Source organism: Oryctolagus cuniculus, chromosome 9 (assembly GCF_964237555.1).
Source record: "Oryctolagus cuniculus chromosome 9, mOryCun1.1, whole genome shotgun sequence".
Classification (NCBI taxonomy): Eukaryota; Metazoa; Chordata; class Mammalia; order Lagomorpha; family Leporidae; genus Oryctolagus; species Oryctolagus cuniculus.
This window is the reverse complement of record NC_091440.1, coordinates 117,762,945-117,784,945: the sequence shown is the minus strand read 5'-3', so window position 1 is coordinate 117,784,945 and position 22,001 is coordinate 117,762,945. Positions and strand designations below refer to the sequence as shown.

Sequence of the window (22,001 nt, the reverse complement as noted above, 5' to 3'; positions counted from 1 at the left end):
TAAACATTAAAATTTTGTGGTCATTACTTAACAAAAACATCCCCTATAAGTCTTTATTCCAAGTCTATGGACCTGAACTTCTAAGAGAAGCTAGTTTTGTGAAATTACAGACACAGAAAATATTAAAGTATATGAGGGATCATCACATGTTCATAAAAAACATGAATTATGAAAAACCTATGAGTATTTCATTTGTTTCTACCAAAATAAAATTACCTTTTTTAAACTGAGACAATCTTTTCTTTTTTTAATCAGTATTTTAGAGACAGAGTGAAAGGTAGTCAGAGAGAGAGAGCCCCCACTGCTATTTCAGATGCCGAATGCCCACAGAGACTGGGACTTGGCTAGCACTCAAACTAGCAGCCAGGAACTCAATCTAGACCTTCCTTGTGAGTGACTTGAGACTTATTACTTGAGCTGTTACTGCTGCTGCTTTTCAAAGCCCACATTAGCAGGAAGCTACTGTAAGGAAACAGAGCCAGAAATAGAACCCAGGTCCTCTGATGTGGATCGTGGCTATCTTAACCATTAGGCTGAACAGCCAACCCAATCTCACCTTTGAATTTTATTTTTTATTTTCCCATTATCTTTTTGAAGTCCCCTCATACTTGTGGGCAAACTCCAGGCCTTCGAAAGGAACATTGCACAAGTCACTGGCTCTGAGAAGCACTCTAGCATGAACCTTGTGTTCCCTGAGCGCCTGCACTTTATCTTCTGATTTCTCCTTGTCAGCCTATGGCCCCAAACTGAGCCATGGACTTCAATTTTCCCATTATTATCTCCTCTACTACCCCAATATCTGGCCCCAGTCACGTCCCTGACTCTGTTTCAACTCCATGGACTGTGCTTTGGGATGCCATCCATGTTTTTTCTCAGCATTTCCACCCCTGTTTTGTTCCTGGCTCCACTTCGTACCCTTTTCTCTGTGCCAATATCTTGCACAAGTCCATTTTGCTATGTTACCAATACAAGAACTATTTTCTAAACCTCAACAGATTAGACCCTACAAATTAATGAAAGAGCCAGATATAACAGGAACACTGATAGCGGTGAGAAATTATGGTTGAGCCTCTGACAGCAGTGATATGCTGTAACAATAGAGCTGTCATTGATGGAGAACTCACCAATGCCAGCCACTGTGTTAGGCCCTTAGCTACATCAGCCTGTTGCATTCTCTTCAAGGTAGGCAATATCATACCCATTTTAAAGATGGAAAAAATGAAATAATTGGTGTGCTCAGAGTTGGAATTGAATACACCTTTCTGACTCTATCAGGAAGGCAAATGTGAGTAGGAAAGAGTGTGGAACACAGAGAGGGCTATTGTGACTGCACAGCCAAACAAAAGGTTTTTTCTTATTTTCTTTTTTCTCTAAGAAATTTAAAGTCTTAGAAAAAGACTCAAAATACCATAAACCCTTTGATTTGAGCAACATCACATGAGAAGGGTAGAAACAGTCTGAGTATAAACTGGTCATTCTGCACATCTGAATTCTAAACACCTGCCTAGAATATCGCAGGATTCAAACCTTGCAGCAGAACAGAACACCAGAGTGAATTTACCTGTGATGGTATTCCACCAGCCTAGCTCTATGACCTTCCTAAATACTCAAACGTTCCCGCTCAGGGACTTTCATTGGTTGAGCAGATATTACATGAAACTGTGTGACAGTTCATGAAGGCACTTACTGCCTTTCTATTGATGATTTCTAAAAACTTTACTTGAGATCAGGTTAAGCTGCTACTTGTAATTCCCACATCCCATATCAGCGCTGGTTCAAGTCCTGGCTGCTCCAATTCCTTTGGAGCTACCTGATGATGCACCTGGGAAGACAGAGGAATATGGCACAAGTTCATGGATCCCTGCCACCCATGTGAGAATCCTGAATGGAGTTCCTGACTTCTGATTTTGGCCTGACCCAGTCCCAGCTACTGTAGCCATTTGGAGAGCGAACCAGCATACAGAAGCTCACTTAGTCTCTCAGTCTGTCAAAAAATTAAAATTTTCAAAAACAAATTTAATTAATTTTCATTCTATTTGAAAGGCAAAGAGACACAGAGACAGACAAAGGAAGATCATCTATCCTCTGGTTCATTCCACATGTGCTTAAAACAGCTGGGGTTGAGCCAGGCCAAAACCGGGAACCCAGAACTCAATCTAAATTTCCCCCTTTCTCTCTCTCTGTCTAACTCTGCCTGTCAAAAATAAATAAATAAATAAATTTCCCATGTACGTAACAGAAACTCAAGTACTTGAGCCATTACCTGCTGCCACCCAGGGTGCACATTAGCAGGAATACTGGAATTGGAAACAAAGCCAGAACTCAAACTCACCCTCTGATGTGAAATGAGGACCTCCCAAACAGCATCTTAATAACTGCTGTATCAGATGCCTGTCCCCTCTATTAGTGATTTTAAAGAAAGTATGCATCCAATCAAATCAGTCATAGTACTATAATATACTGAAATATGGGAAAAATTATATTTTCATGAAACTTTTTTGTATGTTACTATATAGTTTTACTTAGAGTTTACATAGTATTTCATCCTTTTAATTTGATAAACCATTATAATTTTCAATGCTGTTCATAAAAAATCTTAATTACCACTTTGAATGGTTATACATTATTCCTTTACTGATGTATGATTTACATAACTACTCTTTTATAGTTGAATATTTGGGTGGTATCTAAATTGAATTATCTGCTGTTGAAAATGCTGCAATAAATATATTCTTTCATTTTTATTTCTTTGGAATTATTTCCATAGGACAAATTCCCTTATTCAAAAATATTTGTCTGTGTTAAACATATTGCTAAATTGTCTTCCAAAATGCTCATACCAATTCTACTTTGCCTCAAATATTAGAGTTTTCTTATTTTTATTTAGATTTGTTGCTTTAAAATTAAAAGGCAAATTAGGATTTTATTCTCTTAATTTGCTTTTATTTGATTACTCTATAGGCTGAGATAAAATCCAAAAAAGCACTGTCAATTTGTGTCTTCTGACACTTGAATTTAAATCTAATCCTATTTAATAAAGAAACCAAATTATAAATTTACAATGAATACATGAAAGTCATTTTTTATTGAATTTCTTGGGTCTTTTCAGTTTACAAAAAATGTCGACTTGTCATTTTAGTCTGCCAACCACAGTAACAATAAACCTTGTGCAATACAAAATCGCCCTTAAAATAATTTGCAAATACCAAATCCAATTTTAAAACTAATTAATTATGATGATTATGACGGCATTTCTATTTAGAGTCATAGAAACCATCTAATTAGTAGATTGAACCATATGAAACTGGCTTTATTTGACCAGGCTTCCTGTTAAAATAGCACTTTAACATCAACCTGAAACCGACATACTGTGAAAGGTGTTTCCCAACAGTATAGCTTCCAAGTTGCTAGTCATGAGCATTCTTTCCGCTAGGTCCCTTCCAATAACGTAAGTAATCACAATTCATGAGTTAAAATTAGTTTTTTGTATGTTTATAAAGGGAAATGCAATCTTAATAACCATACTTCTTTCTCTAGTAAGAGCTATATAATTTTTCACAATTTCAAAAACTGCATAATCGATTTATACCACAGTGTGTGGTTATAAATCTGATTCTAAAGCACATTTTGTGTGAGATACAGCACTACAGGTTACTAACAAGCAGTGATTTAGGTTGGAGAGAAAAACTTGAGTTCCACCCTCAGCAAGTAGCAACAAAACATACAGGAGTCAGTTATTTCCAGTTTCTGGGGAAGCAATGGTGGGGGCTCTGCCATAGGAAGGGGCAGTCAGGGAGGACTGCATGTTGTAGAAGGCACGGTGGTAATTGCAAATGCCATGAAAGTAAAGTGACATTTAACTGCCATTACTCAGAAACTGCAAACAACATATTCTTGGCACATTTCCTCAACGGAAGGAGAATAGGAGCTTTTACCTTGCTGGTCTTTATATCCTTCTCATTTTCTGATGCCCCCAAATGTAGCTTTTGTGGTATAAAAAAATGTTGTTCAGAGGTTACTTCAATTTTGAGAGCTACTGACTAGCTATGAATGCATTTTTCCTAAAGCTTTCCATACAGCTTACAAAACTTATTCTATTTATGAGACAGAAAATTTTAACAATTTTGCAAGGACTTTAAATGATGCTTAATTTGTTTAATTAAACTCCTTCAAGTGTACATCTATAAATTCCCTACATTCAAATTATTTTCTAAAATAGTTCATTTACCTAAATAATGAATCTTGTCAGGCACTCAAGTGATTTAATGAGTCTGATGAAAACACTTTAAAATGTAATACATTATTATTATTATTATTTTTTTTGACAGGCAGAGTGGATAGTGAGAGAGAGAGAGAGAAAGGTCTTCCTTTGCCGTTGGTTCACCCTCCAATGGCCGCTGTGGCCAGCATGCTGTGGCCAGCATACTGCGCTGATCCGAAGCCAGGAGCCAGGTGTCTCCTCCTGGTCTCCCATGCAGGAGCAGGGCCCACGCACTTGGACCATCCTCCACTGCACTCCCGGGCCACAGCAGAGAGCTGGCCTGGAAGAGGGGCAACTGGGACAGAATCCAGCGCCCAGACCGGGACTAGAACCCGGTGTGCTGGCGCCGCAAGGTGGAGGATTAGCCTAGTGAGCTGCGGCACTGGCCCAGTATATTATGTTTTTAAAATGTTTTAATACCACAAATACACTTAATAAGTGTTTTTTTAAAATCCAAAATTGACCTATTACTTTAAAGTTCAAATTATCTCTAAAATTTATAATTATGAATAAATTTCTTCTTTTTTTTTTTTTTTTGACAGGCAGAGTGGACAGTGAGAGAGAGAGACAGAAAGAAAGGTCTTCTTTTGCCGTTGGTTCACCCTCCAATGGCCACCACGGCTGGCAGAGAGCTGGCCTGGAAGGGGGGCAACCAGGACAGAATCCGGCACCCTGACTAGGATTAGAACCCGGTGTGCCGGCACTGCAAGGTGGAGGTTTACCCTAGTGAGCCACAGCGCCGGCCGAATAAATTTCTTAACACAAACATGGTAGAGATTTAATTCTCTCAAATATTTCTAAACTTTAAATTTTTATTATTTCCTTGGAAGCCTGAAAGACAGAGACTGACAGAGTGAATGATCCCATCTGATGGATCACTCCCAAAATGCCTCCAACAGCCAGGATTGGACCAGGCAGGAATCTGGCACTCAATCCACGTCTCTCCTATAAGTCATCATCTACCACCTGTCAGTGGGTGCATTAGCAGAAACCTGGAATTGGAATCAGAGATAAGACTTGAACACCTAAAACAGGATGCAGGCATCTCAGGCAGCATCCTATCTGCTGTGTCAAATACATACCACATTATTTCTTAACTTAACACTGGGTTTCTTAGAGTTGAGACATCCCTATGCATCCCTATGTATTACATCATCCTAAGCAATCTGGGATATGTTTGGTGCGTGAGGTAGGAGTGAGAGTAGTGCCCTCATCAGCCAAGTGGAATTGCAGAATATCAAGACATCTGAGTCATCACAACAATGGAGTCCTGAGTACAATCTCAGCCCTACTCTCTCCTCCCTAGCTTCACTGGGGCCCTGTCACATCTTTGGATTTCTTGTGTCTTCGCTTTTTATTCTAAACACATAATAAATTGTACATATTTATGAGGTACAATAGAATTCAGTGCATGCTTCTAATGTGTAATGATCGTATTAGGGTGATTAGCAGCTCCCATTTTGTAAACATTTATCGTTTCTTTGTCATGGAAAGCCTTAAACTCCACTTTTCTAGTTCTTTATAATACATAATAAATTGTATGAACTATAGACATCTCTAGTGCCGTAAAGCATTAGAACTTATTCCTCCTACATAACTGTATTTTGTTATCCATAATCCAACCTCCCTCGATTCCCTCCTCTTGCCCCAACAGTTCTACCATCTGACAATCACATACTGTTCTTTCTTCCATAGAATTAACTCTCTTGGCTTCCATGGAGTGACAACATACAGTATTTGTCATCCTTTGGTAGGCTTATTTTGATAAATATAGTGTCCTAGAGTTCCATCCATGTAGCTACAAATGATAGAATTCCATTTTTATGAATACTATACCACTGTGTATGTGAACCACATTTTCTTTCATCATTCATCCATTAATGGAAGTCTCAATTGGTTCTACATCTTGGCTACTGTGAAGAGTGCTGCAATAAAAACAGCTATGCAGCTATTTCATTGATGTACTGATTTCATTTCCTCTGGATATATTCCCAGAAGCGAGATAGCTGGGCCATATGGTAGTTCTGTTTTTATTTGTTTGAGGACTCTCCATAATGGTTTCTATAACAGGTATACTAATTTGTATTTCCAGCTGAAGTGCTAAGAGTTCCTCTTTCCCCATATGTTCACCAGCATTCTCACTTTTGTCTTGATTACAGCCATTGTAACTGTGGTGAGATGATATCTCCTTGAGGCTTTGATTGGCATTTTCTTAATATTGGATATGTCAATCAGCTTTTCATGTGTTTATTGATTATTTGTATGTCTTACCTTGAGAAAGATCTGTTCAGATCATTTGTGCATTTTAAATTAGTAATTTAAAATTACTAATTTTAGTAATGGCATTCCCATTTAACTCTAAAGATTTTTATCTTAAGGAACTTTCATATTCTTTTTTCAATTATTATTTATTTTTCTTTGCTTTAAAGGCAGAGTGAGAGAGAGAGAGAGAGAGAGGGAGGGAGAGGGGGAGGGAGGGAGAGAGGAGGGAGGTGCCTGCTATAACCAGGTCTAGCCCAGGCAGAAGCCCTGAATTCAATCCAGGTTTTCTATGTGGATGGCAGAGAAACTCAAGCCTTCACTAACTGCCTGCTAGGGTGTGCATGAACAAGAAACTGTATGGGAAGCAGGGGCAGGACTCAAAAACTCAGGCACCCTGACATGGGTGCAGGCAGCTCAAGTAGTGTCTAAAGCACTCTGTCAATCCCTGCTCAGACTTCTGTTATCTTTTCTCTATCTTAGGTACTATGGTTTTATAAGTTTTAAAGTAATATCTACCTGATCTTTCTTATGGGCTATTATGTGGATAAAATACATGTGTAGTCTTTTCTTCAGTGTCTGGTAGAGAGCAAGCCCTGAGTTATCTCACCTACGTCATCTGACTAAATGGTAACTGTACCATTTCCACTATGATTCTCCTTCCAATATTTGCACCACAGTGGTCATAGGAGTGATTTCTGCAGTAGCAGCAAATGCTAACCACCCAGCAGCAGCAGCCTCTTAGAGTAAGTCAGTCTTAGACACACACATAAGATTCCACAGCGGAGTACATGAGACTGCTCAGCAGAGGAGGTGTTTATTGCATTCATATAGATTGATGAATTAGATCTTAATCATCTACTCTAATATTTCATAAGTTTCTTTTTAGGGTGATGAAAATATTTTGGAATTAAACCATAGTGATAGTTTTACAAATTTGTTAATAAAAGTAGCCAAAATATACACTTTAAATGAAATATGAATTATAAATTGGTAAAAAAAACCATCTCAATAAGTAAAACAAAAGCTATGTATCTACTCACAATGGATGTTTTAAAAAAAATTACCCCAAAGTGTGGTGGCAGGAAACAATCATGTATGACAGTATGGATTGTGAACTCAGGAATCCACCCAAGATAGAACGAGGTTGCTTTCCTCTGTTTTGCTAAACTCACCAACAGGCTCAATCACTCACAGGCCTGGCAGTAAATGCTTGCCTGTGAGCAGAGACTTTAGTTGGGGATTTGACTGGGACACTCTCTTACAGCTATACCAGAGGACCTGGATTTTCTCAACACAGAGGCTAGGTTCCAAGGGCAATCATACCCACAGTGGGAGAAGAGATGGTCAGGGGGAAGCCTTTCAGAAGTCACTTGGAGTTACTTCCAGCACATGCCATCCTTCAGAACTGCATCACTAAAGCAAGACCATATTCTGTGATGGGAATACAGACTGCCCCTCCCTTAAGAAAAAACATCACTATCACATTTTAAGAGACGCATAGGGATGGGCTAAACTGAGAAATAAAATCTACCACAGTCTTTAAAAACACCCTCTGAAAAAAATGTAATCTTCAACATCAATTTTGTAAAACAAACTGTGAGATTCTATATATGTTACTAGACCAAAAGCAAAAACAGTATTAAAGAATTTCATCAGCAACATGACAATGAATTGAAAGAAGTTAATAAGTTGTATGAATTCTGAACACATTTTTTAATCTACACATCGCATATATGCAGTCATTCAGTTAAGCATTGATTGAGCAGAAATTTACTATTGCCAAGTATTGTTTTCAGGTTCTGTGATCCAAATAACACAAAACACCAGGTATTTAGATTTAGCAGGAAAAAAATAGCTCTGATGGAATCATCTAAATTCAGGAGAAATAAAGTGTTTTGCACACATAGCTTTGTGATACACTCACACTATTCAATGTATAGACAGCTTGAGTGTAATCTGTGGTCTTGAAGCATTAATAATAAACATGATTGAGAAAAAACATACTAGTCGCTGAAAAGGAAATCCTTCCACAAAGTTAGACCTAGATGAAAGAAGACAGAAACCAGCAGGCCATGTTCTGGTACAACAGGTTAAGCCATCACACTCGCAAACCAGCATCCCATGTGAGCACTGGTTCAAGCCCCAGCTTTTCCACTACCAACCCAGCTTCCTACTAAAGCACCTTTGAAAGCATCAAAAGATGGCCCAAGTGCTTTGGACCCTGCTACGCATGTAGGAAACCCAGGTGGAGTTCTTGGCTCCTGGATCTGACCTTGTCTAGCCCAAGCTATCATGGCCGTTTGAGGGAATGAGCCAGCAGATGAAACATCTTTTTCTTTCTCTCCCCGACTTTGTCACTCTTTCAAGTAAATACATATTTTTTTAAAAAATAATTTAGGTAATTATATAAGCTCTAGCAACTTTTAAAATCCCAAGAACAGAGACATACTTGGATTTTTTATTTAAATGAGCCAGTCTAATTTTTTTCATATTATCATATCCATGTTTACAGAGTTGATGTTTATTAAATTTGTCAGCCTTCACTGTGTTCATCAAAGTACTGAAAATTTAATTTAACTTTTACCAGACAGTTCCAGAAACGTACATCCTCTGTAGTCACAATGATGTTAAGCTGGCATTTTCTTGAAAACACTCTGATTTATAAAGAACTTTTGTAGTTTTTTATAACCAAGCCTTAATTATTTTGGATAACAGAACATGAAAGTAATGACAATGTTATTATAGCTTTAATGCATCCGCAATTCAATCCATTTCTCAAGTTACATAAAAGAAGCAGAACCGTAACTGATTCATTCAGAGAACAGAATCAGCAGCTTCACGTTTCCCTACCTGGGGTGCTTTGTCCCTGGAACAGCAGCTTGCACACAGCCTCGTGCAGACCTGGATGACGAGACACCATTTCCGCCATGTTGAAAACAGCCTGGAAAACAACCACAACCAGGAAGCAGCTTGGACAGAATAATACACGACGGTCAGTGGGGCCAAAATTTCTTTGCATAAAGCTGAAATTTTGTTTTCAAAATTAGAAGGCAGCTTTAGGAGAGGTCTTTCTGAAAAGACACCTGCTGAACATTTATTCATTCTGTATTGTCACATCATGTATTTCTGGTTCGTTTCCAATGCTAGACTATAAGCTCCATGGGGACAGGCACTACCTCTGCAGTCCTGTGTACTGGTTTCAGGTGTCTGAGGACCCCTGAAGAACGCCATGTGAAAGGAAGAGTGGAAAGGACAGGAGTAAGCGCAATTGGGAGGGCCCAGAAACACTGCCTCATTTTCTCTTACCTTTTTTTTTTTTTTTTTGCTGATCTGTTTCACATTAAAGTAATATCTGATTTACAAAGAATATCTGACATATTTGAGCCGAGTTTCCACTGATACTGGTAGGAACTAAGAGATTACATCCTGACATTTTTTTTTCTCACACAAACTCCTGTTTTCTCTATGTTTTTCTTCCACACTTATCCTATGGGAAAGTTGCAGGTCATCAAGAAAATGAAGTGGGATGGGCATTTGGTATATCCATCAAGAGGCTGCTAGGGACCCCCTTGCTCTGTGTTAGAGTGTCAGGGCTTAAGTTATCAACTCCACTTAAGACAGAACCTCCTACTGATGTGTGCCCTAGGCGGCAGCAGATGGAACCCCTGGATTGAGTTCCCAGCCCTTGATGTTTCAGGCATTTGGGAAGTGACCTGGCAGAAGATCTGCCGCTCTCCCTTTCAAATCAGAAAAGACTGAAGCACAAAACTGCCTTCTATTTTGTTCCAGTCTTTCTTGGCACTCCAATGAACACATTAATTGTACTAACTTTATTAGTCACTGTAAAAAAGAGGTAATTTAGGAAGTTTCTTCTTTATGGATGTATATTGGTATCCCTTTATCACAGAACTCAGTGTTACTGGGAAAGCAGCTACCATGTAGGGGACATTAAGGTACTCTTACTGCTCAGATTCAATGTTCTTAGAAAATTAATGATTTCTCTGTTGGTCTCAATTTTTAAAAAAAAAATAGTATTATCTGTGTCAATATTACAGAAAGCTTTGTGAATAGAAATTATTCGTTCTGAAAGAAAACATGTTTATGTTTCATGTGAGGGAAACTTAATAGGCTACACCTTGATAAAGCCATCATGAAATAAGAGAAGGTGATTTTGCTCTTTTAAAATTAGAAACACAGATATATTACCTGAACTTTTATTTGAGAATTTACTAAATTGGAAATTCTATATTTTGGAGAGCACAAATATCTTCAGATAAAAAGAGAAGAAAGAGTGAATCTTTTAAAGTCTTTTTTTTTTTTTTTTTTTTTGACAGGCAGAGTGGACAGTGAGAGAGAGAGAGAGACAGAGAGAAAGGTCTTCCTTTGACGTTGGTTCACCCTCCAATGGCCGCCGCGGCCGGGGTGCTGCGGGCAGCGCATCGCGCTGATCTGAAGGCAGGAGCCAGGTGCTTCTCCTGGTCTCCCATGGGGTGCAGGGCCCAAGCACTTGGGCCATCCTCCACTGCACTCCCTGGCCACAGCAGAGAGCTGGCCTGGAAGAGGGGTAACCGGGACAGAATCCAGCGCCCTGATAGGGACTAGAACCCGGTGTGCTGGCGCCACAGGTGGAGGATTAACCTAGTGAGCCGCGGTGCCGGCCTTAAAGTCTTAAAGTCAATTAATCTGATTTCCAGGAATAGCCTTCAGGCTTCAAAAAACATGCTCATTTCCAAAATTTAGCTACCTACCAGGCTTTGCCTCCAGGGGAAAAGCCCATCAGATATTCAGAGATGCTTTTAAAAAAATCCTGCAGGGGCTTGAATTTGGCCTAGTAGTTAAGCTAGGTTAGTTAGGAGGCTCATATCCCATTTTTGAAAGGCTGGGTTCAAGTCCTTGCTCTGGTTCCTGATTCCAGCTTCCTGACAGTACAGATCCAGAAGGCAGCAATGACAACTCCAGCAGCTGGGTTCCTGTGTCTCACATGGGCGAATGGATTAAGATCCAGACGCCTGACTTAATCTAACACAGCCCTGACTGGTGTGGACATTTGGGGAGTGAACCTGTGAATGTAAGTTTTCTATTTCTGTTTCTCTTACTATGTCTAAAGTTTTTTTTTTAAATCCCTTTAAAGATGCTGTGAATGGCATTTTGGTTTACATTATATCTCATGTTACTGCTGAAGGTGATTTTCATTGTTCCTATTCCCTGATGTGGTCACACAAACGACACAAATGTAAATTCCATAATTATGATAAATGTCACATACATGGAACACAGACACTCCTTTATTTATAATGGTATTATGTCCTGACAAACCCATCATAAAGTTAAAATCTACTTGATACATCAGGATTAGGAGACACAGACAGGCATTTTGTAGACAGGATAAGAAGCAAACATACAAAACACAACATCAAAGAATTGCTGGCAATACAGTGTTGGTGGCTGAGCAAGGGCTATGGCTACTTCTGCACAGCATCATGAGAGTATCCTATCATGTTTCACTAGCCTGAGAAGAGATCAAAACCCAGAAACTGTTTCCACTGAGGGTGTGCTGCCTTCACATCATTATGAAGTTCAAAAACCATAAGTCTGAAATCTTTAGATCCCAACTAATGAATAAAGTACTGTAAAAGTTTTCTTTCCCTATTGATTTATGACGAATTTAAAAGGTTTCCATGATGGCAGAAGAGGCAGGGAGCTTTCTGCTGTAGTCTAGGGGAAGATCATTTTTAAAAACATAGTGAGAGAATGCAATCTCAGGGAAGAGGGAGAAAACTGCAGACAAAACTCCACGTAAATTAGAAGGAAACCGTGGACCTACATGGAGGGTGTGGATGCGTACAACTGGGAAAGCAATGGAAGATGGCCCAAGTCCTTGGGTCCCTGCACTTGGAAGGGTCCTGGCTCCTGGCTTCGGATCGGCACAGCTCCAGCCATTGCAGCCAATTAGGGGAGTGAACCATTGGATGGAAGACCTTTCTCTCTCTTTCTCTCTCTCTCTCTCTCTCTCTGTGTGTGTGTGTGTGTATAACTCTGACTTTTGAATAAATAAATAAATCCTTAAAAATGAATAAGGAAGACAACATGATGCCCCCAAAGGAATACAACCACACTTTACTAGAATGTGAAGATGAGATATTCAAGAATTTCTGGAAACATAATTCAAAAAATTGATCATAGGATTACTTAGAAGTAATCAGAAACATATCTATGGAGTAAAAAAATCCATACATGACATGAATGAAAATTTTAAAGAGAAATCAAAATGAAATACTGGAAATAAAGAATTCAATAGATCAAATTTAAAATGTAGAAAGCCTTAACAGACTTGGCAAGGCAGAAGAAAGACTACCTGAGTTAGAAGAAAAATCTCTGGAAATCTTACAGTCAGACAAAAAAGAAGAAGAAATTAGAAAACTAAAAAACAGTTGAGGATTTACAGGATACTATCAAACAACCCAATACAGGTCTTAGGAGTTTCTGAAGGTGTGGAAAGAGAGAATGGATTAGAAGGCATTCTTAGTGAAATAATTACAGAAAACTTCCCTATTTGGAGAAAGAAAGGGACATCCCAGTACAGGAAGCACATAGAACTCCTAATAAATATGACCAGAAAAGATCTTCACCATGACACACTGTAATCAAATTCACCACAGTGAAACATAAAAAAAGATTCTAAAATGTGCATGAGAGAAATACCAGATTACTTTCATAAGATCTTCAGTTAGACTCAGAGAAGACTTCTCCTAAGAAATCTTACAGGCTAGGAGAGAGTGGTGAGATATATTCCAAGCCTTAAGAGAAACGAACTGTCAACCCAGAATACTGTACCCTACAAAGCTCTCATTTAAATGAAGGTGAAATAAAGACATTACATAACAAACAGAAATCAAAAGAATTTGTCACTACTAATTCAGCCTTATAAAAGATGCTTAAAGTTGTGCTATACACAGAAACATGGTCACCACTATGAAAGAAGGTGAAGGCAGAAAGTGTCTCAGTGAAAGTAAAAAGGTAATGCAAAGTAAACAATGAGAATATTTATGGAAAAATGGCAGGGCCAAGTCATTACTTACTAACAGTCACCTTGAATGTAAATGGCCTCAACTCTCCAGTTAAAAGATACAGACTGGCTGAACAGATTAAAAAACAACACCCATCTATTTGCTGTCTACAAGAAATGCATCTCACCAACAAATACACCTGCAGACTGAAAGTGAAAGGATGGAAAAAGTTATTCCATGCCAACAGAAGCCAACAGCGATTCTAATATCAGATAAAATAGATTTTAACACAAAAATTGTTAAAAGAGATAAAGAAGGGCACTATGTAATGATTAAGGGATCAATTCAAGAGGAAGATATGACTACCATAAATGTACCTAATTACACATGGCTATTTAAAAGAAATTTTAATGGATATAAAGGGAGACATAGATTCCAATACAATAGTTATGGGGGACTACAATCATCCATTTTCAGCAATGCACAGATCAACCAGACAGAAAATAAGGAAACAGAGGTAATTGACACTATAGACCAAATAGACATAATAGATCTTACAGACCTTTTAATCCTACAGTTGCAGAACACACATTCTTCTCATCAGTACATGTAACTTTCTCTAGGAAAGAACACAAGTCAGACTATAAAGCAAGTCCCAGCAAACAAACAAACAAAAAAAAAATAGAAATCATACCATGCATCTTCTGACTGTAATGGAATAGCTGGAAACCAACAAAAAATGCTCAGGGTCACTAGCTATCAGAGAAATACAAATCAAAACCACAATGAGATTTTACTTCACCCCCATTAGAATGGCTTTCATACAGAAATCAACAAACCTCAAATGCTGATGAGGATGTGGGGAAAAAGGTACCCTAATCTTCTGTTGGTGTGAATGTAAACTGGTAAACCCACTGTGGAAGACAGTGTGGAGATACCTCAGAAATCTGAATATAGCCCTACCATATGACCTAGCCATCCCACTCCTGGGAATTTACCCAAGGGAAATGAAACATACCTATGAAAGAAGGTACACATTCTGTACCCTCAAGTTTATTGCAGCTCAATTCACAATATCTAAATTAAGGAATCAAGCCAAATGTCCATCAACTAAAGAGTGAAAAAAGAAATTATGGGATCTATATACCAGGGAATACTATACAATGGTAAAAAATGAAAACCTGTCATTTCTAACAAAATGGATGAAACTGGAAAACATCATACTTAGTGAAATAAGCCAATCCCAAAGGGACAAATTCCATATGTTCTCCTTGATATGTAGTAACTGATAGAGTATGTAAAAGTTAATGCAGAGAATTGAAATCGACATTTTGAGATACAATGACTTTGAACAGCCATTGTCTCAAATGTTGGGGAATAATTTTGTTCCATTGTATTTGCTGAAGTCATAATAAAATATTAATAAACATGAGGAATCAGAAAAATTCAAATATTGGCCAGTTGAGAAAATAAATCTTTATTCTTTGAAAAATCAACATAATGAAGACAAAGTTAAGAAAGGTAAAACTTAAGTGTCCAGTTTGAAGAAGACTAAAGACACTGACAAAAAACTGGAGCAAGTGATACTATTCTAGGGTGAGGGTTGAGTATCTAAAATGGAATTAATGTGTCAACTGATAAAATTGGAATATGAACCACAGATTGGAAAACATACTATAGCAATGTTAAATATCCTGTATGTGATAACTACACTGAGATTATGTAGAGAATTTTTCTTGTTCACAGGGTTGAAGAATCATGATTTTTTTTCAACCTGTTCTCCAATGGTTCTAAGGAATTATCAATGTGTATACATAGAAAGTTATCAGAATGAAATGGAGCTGCTTCTGTCAACTGTAACAAAAAAGTAAATAAGTAAGCCTGGGAAATTATAAAGGAGGCATTATTACACAGTCACCCAATATTAATTATCACCAAAAAAACTGGCAGCACCAAAGTCAGGCAAGAATACTGTAACCTTATACAAAGAGTAAATTCTGTAAGGACTTTCAAAGGGTAGCTGTCTCTTCAGCTTATTATTGGTATCACCTTGTTAAATGGTATCACTTTGTTGTTAATCCTGTGGCCAAACAGTGTTGTTTCAAAGTATCTGTCTATTCTTAACAAAAAATTGCTTCAACCTACTTTAATACATTCAAAGTTACTATGGTGTCAGGATTCCTACTGCAATGCAATTCCCAAACAAATAGCAATATTCTTTGAAGAAAAAAAATCTAAACAAAGTTAATATGTTAAGCATTTAAAGAACCAACATTAATTGTGAATGCAGCTCTATCTGTTCTACTGTAGTGGGTTCTGTAAATTTGACTTTGAATCTTCTTGTATAAATCTGATTCAAATTGCTTACTCCATCTTCTTGAAAACCAAAATACAATTGAGCTCAAATATCTGGCATGACTTTTATGTGGACTTATCTTCTATTGCAAAAAAGAATAATATCTGATTACTGTAAGCCATAGCAGCTAACAAGAATTATACACAAGGATATGCCCAGGGAAGCTCTATTTTATTCTCAGGAAGGGAAACACAAGAGTAAAGAACATTCTTAACAAATAAGGGAGTCATAAGCAGAAGAAACCCAGCAAACAAAATGTTCTTTATAATATTACTTAATATTTTGTCTTCCCCAAAATGTTCTGAACTTGCCAAGCAGAGGGATGCATGATAAGAATCATAGTAAGTTCCCAATAAAAATTTGTAGTTAGGGACCAGCATTTGGTGGAACAATTAAAGTGACTCTTTAACTCCAACATCTTATATCAGAGTGACTGTGTTCAAGTTCAGGCTCCTCTATCAATTCCAGTTTCTTGCTAATGTTCACCCTGGGAGATATCCGTGATGGCTCAAGTAATAGGGTCCCTGTCACCCACGTGGGAGAACCTTACTATATATGTCTGGTTTCTGGCTTCAGCCTGGTCCAGCTTCAGCTGCTGTGGGCATTTGGGGAGCAAACCACTGGTTAGCAAATTCTCTCTCTCTCTCTCTCTCTCTCTCTCTCTCTCTCTCTCTGTGTGTGTGTGTGTGTGTATTTGTATGCATTTCTCTGTCTCTCTTTGTGTATCTCTCTCTGCCTTTTAAATGAGGTATTTTTTAAAAGATTTTAAAGGATTTGTAAATAATTGTCAGACACATTAAACATGATAAGGCATAGAATTCAAGTTATCTCAACAACCTCTCTGGAAGGACCTGAGACTAAAATGAATGGATACTAATAGTCTAATCTAGGTAGTCTGGAAACAATTATTCATGAAGTAAATGAGGCAAATCTGATGGCCCAATTCATTGTGGATATGCGGTAGGGTCTTATATAAGGATGCTTATTTTCGTTGTGATAAAATTCCTACATTTTGTTTAATTTATTTTTACTAACCAAAGTAAAGAACTGATTTGCAAAGCCAATATGAAGGGGAAATTGCATTATTTTCTCATAATTTATGCTTATTTCCAATCTCATCTTCCTGGATACATGGTTTTAATGACACAAAAGTCTACATCATAACTGTAACCATCATGACCATAACTATAGCTATTTAAAGCCAAGAAAACTTAAAAATGGTATTTATTTGAATAATGAATCCATGGAAAGAAATGTTTTGGATGGAAAATTCACTAAATTAATAATTCACATTTTAAGAAGGTAAAGAAAATTTCTCAGAGCATCAAAGTATGACAGGTTCTTTATCATTTTAATATTGTTCCCCCTACAGTCAAACCTGTGGTCTATAGCGTTTCCAAGCCTAGTTGAATATGATAATATGAATCAGTTTGTCTGTAATAATAAATAGAGCTTATTGATCAGTTTCAAAGAGTGGGCTGGATTCTAAGAAGCTCTAAGAAATTAAACCAGGTCATCCTGCTAATATTCTGTAGGTCATAAAACTGAATCACAGAAATTTTCACTACACTGTCTGAAAGCACACACAGAATAATGCAGTCTTCATCCAGAACTGGGCCCTAAAATTCATAAATCAAGTCTTGACTTATTACTAAATCCTGTTCCAGGCAGTTTCCTGTTTTCTTGTTACCATTCTTTATTTTAGATTGGGCTTGAAATACTTCTCACATTGCTTTCCGTGATTTATTTCTTAGTACAATTAGATATAGTGATTATAATGTTTAATGTTTTTGTGTTTTCTGTGACATGGATAACATCTAGCCAATCTCCCCCTTCCCACACTCCATACTTTAAGTAAAAAGGACAAAGTGGCCACAAGGAATTACACATTTTTTTTTTCTCAAGGCTGAGCTGACCAAGGAGGACAATAGTTTCCCAGCACACAATAAACAAGAGAGGGTTGGGGGTATTTTTGTTGTTGTTTTCCTCTTTCTTCAACAAACAGTTATTTAACAACATATCAAAATGTTTTATTGGGAAAAGTACATCTTGGTGTTATCAGTATTATCACATATATTCCATAATAGAGTTCAGAACAATAATTATCCTGCCAAGCAAAAGCCATTAATCATAAACATACTTTAAATTCTTCCGTATTTTGAAGGGTCTGTAATATATCTAGATATCATGAAAAAAAAATACACATAAAGGCTGCCTGACTCTCCCAGATTAGAAAAGCTTTGTCTAAAATAATTGAGAAACAGATTCTTATAAATTTTTTAATCATTTTAATTATCTTAAGGATCATATAAGGCTTCATATAATATAACTGTGTAGAGTAACAAATACTGCAATTTAAAGGGAATTGTTCTTATGACACAATTTTACATGTGCATACTTCTGTAACTAAGCCAATGAATTAAATTAGATTAGCCTGTGAATGTGATTAACAGAATTAAATCATGTGATAATTAAACAGTATAAAGTGAAATAGTCCCTCCTATTCATGGGATACATGTTACAAGACTCACAGTTGATGCCTGAAATAAACACACACCCATAGCACAATTTAAAATTTATGAGCTGTTTCTGGAATTTTCCATGTAGTATTTTCAGACTACAGTGGACCACAAGTCACCAAAGTTGGAGAAAATGAAATTGTAGATAAAAGAGAATACCACCTTCACTGTATGAAAGAAAAACAGCTAAAGCTAGTTTTTTATATTTTGTGTAAATGATACAGAACTGCTTCTTTGAAATTTTAAACTCTATTTAGAGTTGTTTTTCAAGCACCAGGGAAGAAAACAGACACATTCAAACATGATTTACTTTATTGTCACTACATTTTTCCTAACTACACAAATTCAAGTAGAAAGCAACTTGGTAATCAAAAAAAGTAATAAAGCTTAAATTAGCTTCACTAGTAGAATGCAGGAACAGACAAATGAATATACCAGATAAGTCATGAACGATAGATGGCCATCAATGTGTTTGTCTTCATCTCTTTCTTGCTAACCCAGATAAGATGAGTATTTTAATGATTACTAAAGGCCTTTCTGGACCCTATTATCTGTTCAGTGCCTGCTGCGAGATCCAAGTACACACTTACTGTTTATCATTTATTTATTTATCATGTGAATGAAAAATAATCAGCAGAAGCAAAAGCATACAGATTCAATAAATATCTGTTAAAAACAATGAATATATGAAGCTACAGGAAAAGGACCCCAGGCATTCCATGAAATAATGGTCTCCATGGCCAAAATGCAGATCAGACATGTAAGAGTGCTACTGAACAACTCACAAGAAAGTAGCAATGGTTCTAAGAATTTGTCAAACTATGATAGGAGAAAATGCCCCCTCAAAAATACTATTTCCCCAACTAATAGCAATGTTCTGTTAATATATTTTGTTAATTTTGAATTTTATTTAATCTATTATAGTCATTTCCTCTGTTAAAAAAACAATTTGACTTGATAAGTTTGCAAGCAAATATAAACTAGAAACCAATGTCTTATTTTCTAAAATAGATTTTATGAGATGACTATCTAAAGTGCTAAGAGTTCTGTGTAAATAAACAATAGGAAAGGCCACTTCATACTCTTTTATCACTACTGGAACTTGGAACTGTTGCAGGTCAGCAAACGCATTGGCTGAATGTGACCTAAGAGTAAGTGACTTCTACGTATCAATTGTCACATTGAACATTAATGGTCTGAATTCTTCAGTTAAAAGACACCGTTTAGCTGACTGGCTCACAGAACACAACCCAACTATTTGTTGCCTACAAGAAACACATCTCTCTAACAAAGAGGCATGCAGACTGAAAGTGAAAGGTTGGAAAAAGATATTCCATGCCAACAGAAACCAAAAAAAAGCAGGTGTAGCCATATTAATATCAGACAAAATAAACTTTAATACAAAAACTGTTAAGAGAGACAAAGAGGGACACTATATAATGATTAAGGGTTCAATTCAACAGGAAGATGTAACTATTATAAATGTATATGCACCTAATTACAGGGCACCGGTCTATTTAAAAGATATGTTAAGGGACTTAAAGGGAGATTTAGATTCCAATACAATAGTACTGGGGGACTTCAATACTCCACTCTCAGAAATAGACAGATCATCCGGACAGAAGATCAACAAGGAAACAGCAGATTTAATTGACACTATTGCCCAAATGGATCTAACAGATATCTACAGAACTTTCAACCCTACATCTACAGACTTCAAATTCTTCTCAGCAGCACATGGAACCTTCTCTAGGATTGATCACATACTAGGCCATAAAGCAAGTCTCAGCAAATTTAAAAGAATTAGAATCATACCATGCAGCTTCTCAGACCACAGCGGGATGAAGCTGGAAATTAGCAACTCAGGAAACCCCAGAAAGTATGCAAACACATGGAGACTGAACAACATGCTCCTGAATGAACACTGGGTCATTCAAGAAATCAAAAGAGAAATCAAAAACTTTCTGGAAGTAAATGAAGACAACAACACAACATATCAAAACTTATGGGATACAGCAAAAGCAGTATTGAGAGGCAAATTTATAGCAATAGGTGCCTATATCAAGAAATTGGAAAGGTACCAAATAAATGAGCTTTCAGCGCACCTCAAGGACCTAGAAAAACTGCAGCAAACCAAACCCAAATCTAGTAGGAGAAGAGAAATAATTAAAACCAGAGAAGAAATTAACAGGATTGGATCCAAAAAAACATTACAAAAAATCAGCCAAGCAAGAAGCTGGTTTTTTGAAAAAATAAACAAAATTGACACCCCATTGGCCCAACTAACTAAAAAAAGAAGAGAAAAGACCCAAATCAATAAAATCAGAGATGAAAAAGGAAACGTAACAACAGACACCACAGAAATAAAAAGAATCATCAGAAATTACTACAAGGACCTGTATGCCAGCAAACAGGAAAACCTATCAGAAATGGATAGATTCCTGGACACATGCAATCTACCAAAATTGAACCATGAAGACATCGAAAACCTAAATAGACCCATAACTGAAACAGAAATTGAAACAGTAATAAAGGCCCTCCCAACAAAGAAAAGCCCAGGACCAGATGGATTCACTGCTGAATTCTACCAGACATTTAAAGAAGAACTAATCCCATTTCTTCTCAAACTATTCAGAACAATCGAAGAAGAGGGAATCCTCCCAAATTCTTTCTATGAAGCCAGCATCACCTTAATCCCTAAGCCAGAGAAAGATGCAGCACTGAAAGAAAATTACAGAATATATCCCTGATGAACATAGATGCAAAAATCCTCAATAAAATTCTGGCCAATAGAATACAACAACACATCAGGAAAATCATCCACCCAGACCAAGTGGGATTCATCCCTGGTATGCAGGGATGGTTCAACATTCGCAAATCAATCAATGTGATTCACCACATTAACAGACTGCAGAAGAAAAACCATATGATTATCTCAATTGATGCAGAGAAAGCATTTGATAAAATTCAACACCCTTTCATGATGAAAACTCTAAGCAAATTGGGTATAGAAGGAACATTCCTCAATATAATCAAAGCAATTTATAAAAAAACCCACAGCCAGCATCCTATTGAATGGGGAAAAGTTGGAAGCATTTCCACTGAAATCTGGCACCAGGCAGGGATGCCCACTCTCACCACTGCTATTTAACATAGTTCTGGAAGTTTTAGCCAGAGCCATCAGACAAGAAAAAGAAATCAAAGGAATACAAATCAAGAAGGAAGAAGTCAAACTATCCCTCTTTGCAGACGATATGATTCTGTACTTAGAGGATCCAAAGAACTCTACTAAGAGACTATTGGAACTCATAGAGGAGTTTGGCAAAGTGGCAGGATATAAAATCAATGCACAAAAATCAACAGCCTTTGTATACACAAGTAATGCCATGACTGAGAAAGAACTGCTAAGATCAATCCCATTCACAATAGCTACAAAAACAATCAAATACCTTGGAATAAACTTAACCAAGGACGTTAAAGATCTCTACGATGAAAATTACAAAACCTTAAAGAAAGAAATAGAAGAGGATACCAAAAAATGGAAAAATCTTCCATGCTCATGGATTGGAAGAATCAACATCATCAAAATGTCCATT

At 37.1% G+C, this 22,001-nt stretch overlaps 1 long non-coding RNA gene across 1 annotated transcript in view; it reads right to left on the bottom strand.

Moving 5' to 3' along the window:
* The window catches only part of LOC138843878 (uncharacterized), a 152,927-nt gene extending 143,114 nt beyond the window's left edge, over nucleotides 1-9,813 (bottom strand). Inside the window, exon 1 of the long non-coding RNA XR_011379012.1 lies at nucleotides 9,374-9,813. This is a non-coding gene — a long non-coding RNA (uncharacterized lncRNA). The remainder of the gene's footprint in view (nucleotides 1-9,373) is intronic.
* Nucleotides 9,814-22,001: the final 12,188 nt, after the last annotated feature.